The 6,000-nt window shown below is 44.3% G+C and overlaps 1 protein-coding gene across 7 annotated transcripts in view; it reads left to right on the top strand.

Annotated features, from left to right (window-relative positions):
• Positions 1–290: 290 nt before the first annotated feature.
• The window catches only part of HEATR5A (HEAT repeat containing 5A), a 126,498-nt gene continuing 120,788 nt past the window's right edge, over positions 291–6,000 (top strand). For 2 of the 7 annotated variants that reach the window (XM_073348960.1, XM_073348957.1), the window contains exon 1: positions 395–718. The gene's annotated coding sequence lies outside the window, so the exon portion shown is untranslated. Of the gene's footprint in view, positions 350–388; positions 719–968; positions 1,348–6,000 lie in introns of those variants that run through there. The other 5 variants (XM_073348961.1, XM_073348958.1, XM_073348959.1 and 2 more) reach the window with 4 other exon arrangements.

Below are 6,000 nucleotides of genomic sequence, written 5' to 3'. Positions count from 1 at the left end.
AAAGAAAGATGGGGCGGGTTAAAACTCACCAGATTAAGTAAAATTAACGCTTCAGAGTAACAGCCGTGTTAGTCTGTATTCGCAAAAAGAAAAGGAGGACTTGTGGCACCTCAGAGACTAAGGTGGTTAGTCTCCACAAGTCCTCCTTTTCTTTTTAAAATTAAAGCGACATTGTGTTTTTAAAGCAGCTACGGACTCCTAACTACGGCATCCTCATGGTACCAGACCCTTAGCCCCGGGGATCGGGCCACGCCTCACTGGGGCGTCGCTGTCTCCCTCAGTTCGGCGGCAGGACTTCCACCCCAGGGCCGTCCCGCCTTTCATGCGGCCGGACTGGGGCCGTGCGGAGGTTAGTGGCCGGGGAGCAGCGCTGCAGGGGTCCAGGTAGGGATGATGCCAAGGCCCGCGGCCCCGGGCCGGCGCGGTGCTGAGCATCCCAGTGCGCAGGGGGAGCCCCGGCAGCTCCCCCACGCCCGGCTCTGCCGCGGAGCAGCGAGGCCGCGCCTGCCACAGCGGGCGCTCGATGGCTCCGGACCCGATTGCACGGCCCTGAGCCGCGCCTCCCTCCCCCGCCTCCCTGCAGCCCGGCCTGTGGATTGGCGTCGCCTCCGGCGCTGGAGGAAGCCGGCCGGAGCCGCGGCTTTTCCCGGCAGCACGGCGGCACCTCGCCCTGCGGATCCGGAACGGGAGACTCGCCAGTTAGCTCCGTGCGGGCCAGGTAACCCGAGCCGGCGGAGCTCTGCCAGCCCCTCCCCCGCCCACGCTGGGGTATGGGGGGCTGAGAGGGGCAGGAGCTCTGCCAGCCCCTCCCCCCAGGCTGGGGTATGGGGGGCTGAGAGGGGCAGGAGCTCTGCCAGCCCCTCCCCCCAGGCTGGGGTATGGGGGGCTGAGAGGGGCAGGAGCTCTGCCAGCCCCTCCCCCGCCCACGCTGGGGTATGGGGGGCTGAGAGGGGCAGGAGCTCTGCCAGCCCCTCCCCCGCCCACGCTGGGGTATGGGGGGCTGAGAGGGGCAGGAGCTCTGCCAGCCCCTCCCCCCAGGCTGGGGTATGGGGGGCTGAGAGGGGCAGGAGCTCTGCCAGCCCCTCCCCCTAGGCTGGGGTATGGGGGGGTCTGAAGGGGCCAGGAACTCTGCCACCCCCGTCCCCCGCCCGCCCCCCATGGGTTGGGGACGGAGTTGAAGGGGGCCGGCGACCTGTTGTGAGAGGCAGCTGGCGGTTCTTGGTCGGGAGGGGTGAGGTGATGCTAAAAAAGTGTGTTGAACTCCGGCCAGCTTTCCTGGGCCCAGGAAGGTAGAAGGATGTCTCGACTTCAAAGAGTGATCAGATCCTGTCAGGAACCTCTGTAAAGGTGAGGGCGATGAAAAGGGTCCAGGAGCTTTTCCTAGACCTTTTACCTGCTCTTTCTTTCCAAGCTCAGGGCATGGGTGATAAGTGGAGGCGGTGAAGTCATGCTCGACCTCCACACCCATGTCGGAGAAAAGGACAAGAGTGGCAGAGCTGGCTTATGTATTTCTTTGGGGAAAAGTGTCTGTCTTGCTGGGATTCGGAACTTGCGTGCCCAGAGCCTTGCTGCTCCACACAGAAGAACCTAAGCTAGTGGTTCTCAAACTTTTGTACTGGTGACCCCTTTCACACAGCTAGCCTCTGAGTGCGACCCCCTCCCCCCTATAAACTAAAACCACTTTTTTATATTTAACGCTATTATAAGTGCTGGCGGCAAAGCACGGTTTGGGGTGAAGGCTGACAGCTTGCGACCCCCCCCATGTAATAACCTCACGACCCCCTGAGGGGTCCTGACCCCTTTTTGAGAACCCTTGACCAAGGCAGTCTGATGGTCTGTCACATCAATAACCGTATTTATTTATCAACAGTGAAAAGCAGAGAGAAATAAACCTAACTCCTCTTCCCCTTATAGTTACTGCTGATAAGACTGCTTAGACTGACTTGACAGATAGTCATCTCTGTATGTGTGAAATTCTAACCACAGAGCAGAAAGAAAATGAAATTAAGCTCATTCTTTGCTGGATAGTTTTCCGGGGTTTCCGAGCTTTTTCTGGATTAGTTTCACTAAAGGGAGGAGGATAGAAGTGTCATTTCACGGGAGAGACCGTGCTACTTTATTTTCTATTCCTACTTTCACGTGTACTGAATCCCAAAATGCTTTTATGCAGGTAAGTAATACAGAGGGCTCGAGAAAGAAAGAGGTATTGGCAGAAAAGAATAGGTTTTTACTTGAAATTGAAACAGAATGTGGAGTAGATGAGGTTGATGCCCTGTTTTGTTATAGGTAGGCTGTTACAGATAACAGGCGCTGCAAAAGACAAACACCCCCATGATGTGAGTATGCTAGGATTTGGGAGTGTTTATTTTGGCTTTTTAAAAATATGCCATTGGGGGTAGCAGCATTGGAAGTGCTAGTATAGACAAGGCTCCTGCAGTTGCTGGCGTTTTGAGAACCTCGTCCAGTCTTGCCCAGGGCAGGTCTAAGTGATGCCAGAGTTCTGTACAAGGGCTCCTAATATTTCTTCAGTTTGTGGAGCTTTACCTGTGTGGTGATAGTATGAATTTTGGAGAAGGGGAGAAATTCCTAAAACCCTAGTGTAGTCAAGGCTACAGTGATGAGATTGTTTGTGGGGGGGAGGGGGGGACTTAGATAATAAGGTTGTGATATGCAGGAAGGGATTAGAAAGTGTCAATGTGTAGATTTAAGGGTATTTGCTTTCTTTTTGATGCTTCCACAATATGAAGCTGCAATTATCCAAGTCTTAAGTAAATAACTGTTTTGTTTTTAAATATCGGGGGAGGGATAGCTCAGTGGTTTGAGCATTGGCCTGCTAAACCCAGGATTGTGAGTTCAATCCTTGAGGGGGCCATTTGGGATCGGGGCAAAAATTGGGGATTGGTCCTGCTTTGAGCAGGGGGTTGGACTAGATGACCTTCTGAGGTCCCTTCCAACCCTGATATTCTATGATTCTATGATTTCTTTAAATTTGGTTGGATTTTATTTTTATTGGGGGATAAAATGCTTTTGGTTATTTAGATCTTTTAAGTTGTAAATGCTGAACCTATGGCAAAAATTGTTTTGCCATTTTCATAAAGATAGATATAAACAATCAGGACATATGTCTGTCTTGTGATTTGTCATGTTTAAGTATTTATAATGAGCTGTATTTAATCAGAAATAAGTTGTGTAGAAATGCTGGATTGTTCCAGTTTTTAATTTATTAATTGATAGTTCTCTTTCTTTTCTTTAAGAATTGTGTTAATTCATTGCTATGATGTTAAGTCTAGAGATATTTTGTATACTTGTGTTTGAATCCTAAATTAAATATTTGCTTTAGGGCCAATAAAATATTTGGATAATTAGCTAGTTTATGTGGCCATTGTGCCAACATTTCAAATCTGTGTACAGCTATATCTGCTTTGAGCTGTTCTAGAATCTTCTTTACGAAGCAGTTATTTTCAATTTCTAGAGAATCAAGTGATGCGTAGTATTGACTAGAGTCCTGATCTTGCATTGTGATGTGATAGGACAGGCCCCTGCAGAGTCCCATTGACAGCATTTGTGAGGAGTCCCATTGCTGGACAGTATATTATGTTTTTCAATCTTTTTGATACCAGGGACCAGCTTGCTGCCTTCCTAAACTGTGTCAGGGAAATCTCAGGGACCGTGTCTGCTCCACACACCGGTTGTTGAGAAACAATCATATCCCAATACAGTTGGAGCCTAGAATACAGCACCTTTAACTTAGAGGTGTGAAGTCCTGAATGATTTTGGTAGAAGTAAATATGGTATTTGAGAATCTTAGGTCCTGATCCTGCAAACAGTTCTATGTGTGTTTAACTTCATGCATGTGACTATAGTACTACTCATGCATCAAATCAAGCATGTGTGTAAGTGTTTGCAACATCAGAGCCTTTTTGAGGTCTTATGGGGTATATACTCAGTAACACAAAGCATAAAAGAATTAATTTTTTCAGTATATGGTGCCTCTGATCTGTTTTGAAATGTTCAGAATCCATATAGGTGACTTTTTCTTTAAAGTTGATTTCATACTGTTGTTTTGATTTTTCTACTGATGCTGAAATACTCAAAATATTAACCTTTACTAAACATTTTATTTCATTTCTTATATTTGTTTGATTGAGTGGAAGCATACATTAAATTCACCCATTTAGCTATTGAATGAGAGAGCAAGAATGAATCACAAAGCTCTGAAAACAGACCATACTTGGACAGGCCAATGCATATCCAGCCATAGCAGCAGCAGTCTGTAATTACATTTTGTGGTTCTGTGCAGTGAGAATTTTAAGGTTTTGTCTACAGAGAAAAGGCACAGCATTGCTGGTTAGAAAGCATAATGCTGAGGACACTGACACCTCCCACGTGATATTAAGGAAAGAGAAGTCAGTGGGATAAAAACTAAATATTTAGAGCTTTCCTTGCAGTCATTCTTTATTTATTTTTGCTTTACCTTATTGCTGGTGTTTAATCAGATTTTTTTGTCTTGGATGCTTTTTCTGTACATAGGTGGGTAATTGTTGTCATACCATTTTGAGCAATCTGAGTTTGCTCTGACTTTGTTTAGACTCATCAAAAATGTGTATAGCGTTGGGATAGGTCTGTTTAAATGCAGTGTTGTCCATGTTTAAATTTCAAATTGTTTTAGCAGCTAGGATGTTGTATTTGTCATTTAAATCAGCAAGATCTACTTCTTATTGATGTGTTAGAATTCTATCCTTTGTTAAATATTTAAACTGGTTGAATCCTATTTATATTATATTATGTCACACTCTTGGCTACCTAAGGATGCAGTCCTGCATTCCTTGTGCAATCTAATCTCCCTTTGAAGTCTGCAGGAGTTTGGTATTTGCAGAGAGGGCAGGATTGGACTCTGAATCTGTTTGGATTTTGGTCTGGTAGATAATGTTTGAGACTAAAATCAGAATACATGCTTTGATGTATTTAGTTAAAAAATTTGGGACAGCATCTGCTGTCAGTTAACAGTCATACAACCTCAATGAAATTGTCCTGTTAGCACATATTTTGACCTATAAGATGAGTATAAACACACTCCACCCAATTTTTATTTTGATGAAAAAGGTTGAGAAGTCACATAGAAGCAGTGTTTCTGTTTTGAAGACTTTATAGATAAGTATCTTTAAGTGCTTAAATTAGGTTTGAGCATTGATTGTCTTGTCATGCAGTTGGCTAAGAAGTAACGATCACCCTATTAAACTTTTACAACAACCCTGCAGGAATAAAATTGATTAGAACTGTTAATGATCACAGACTAAACGCCTGAGGTCGGAAGACCCAATATATTGGTTACATTTCTTAGATTAGTGTTAGAGAACCTAAAGCTTTAAGAAGAAAAATGTTACTGCAAACTAGTTAAAATATTTCTACTTTGGACTTCCCAAGACCTTGCACTGGTGAACAGATACTTACTATTAGATAATTTGAGTGGCGTTTTGATTTTGGCAGGTTGTTGTGGTTGTTTGTTTTGTTTTTGGTAGCCTGGCTAGGTTGATTTTGATTGTCTAGCTTACAAAATATATGATTAGTTTCAGGTTAGCATCCATTTTTCATTATGGCTGGAATGTGGGGTAGGCATGTAGGGGAGAGTCCATCAGTTTATTGATTGAATATTTATTTTTATACCAAATTTATTGCATACATGTTTCAGAACTTAATGTTCAATATTATTTGTCTGAAAATAATGTGTAGGGTAATATTTATTATGAGTAAGTTACTGCAGCTTTTATGCTTTGCTTTGAATTTTCACTACTAAGCAGAAGCAGTAGATAATGATTTACTAGATCTTTATCTGAATGTAGTATCTAGGCACCCAAATCTTACTTGAATATGAAGAGTCATTACTGTCAACTTCGCAGAGAAAGGCAGCAATGAGTGATCAAATGTTTTTTATTCATAAATAGAAAACCTTCAGGTCTGAAAGGAAATTTGTAAACACTGTAAAATAATCACTGTCTATTA

The sequence above is a fragment of the Lepidochelys kempii genome, chromosome 6 (assembly GCF_965140265.1).
Source record: "Lepidochelys kempii isolate rLepKem1 chromosome 6, rLepKem1.hap2, whole genome shotgun sequence".
NCBI classification, from domain to species: Eukaryota; Metazoa; Chordata; order Testudines; family Cheloniidae; genus Lepidochelys; species Lepidochelys kempii.
Note: the sequence above shows the minus strand (reverse complement) of the source record. Positions and strands in the feature narration are given on the sequence as shown.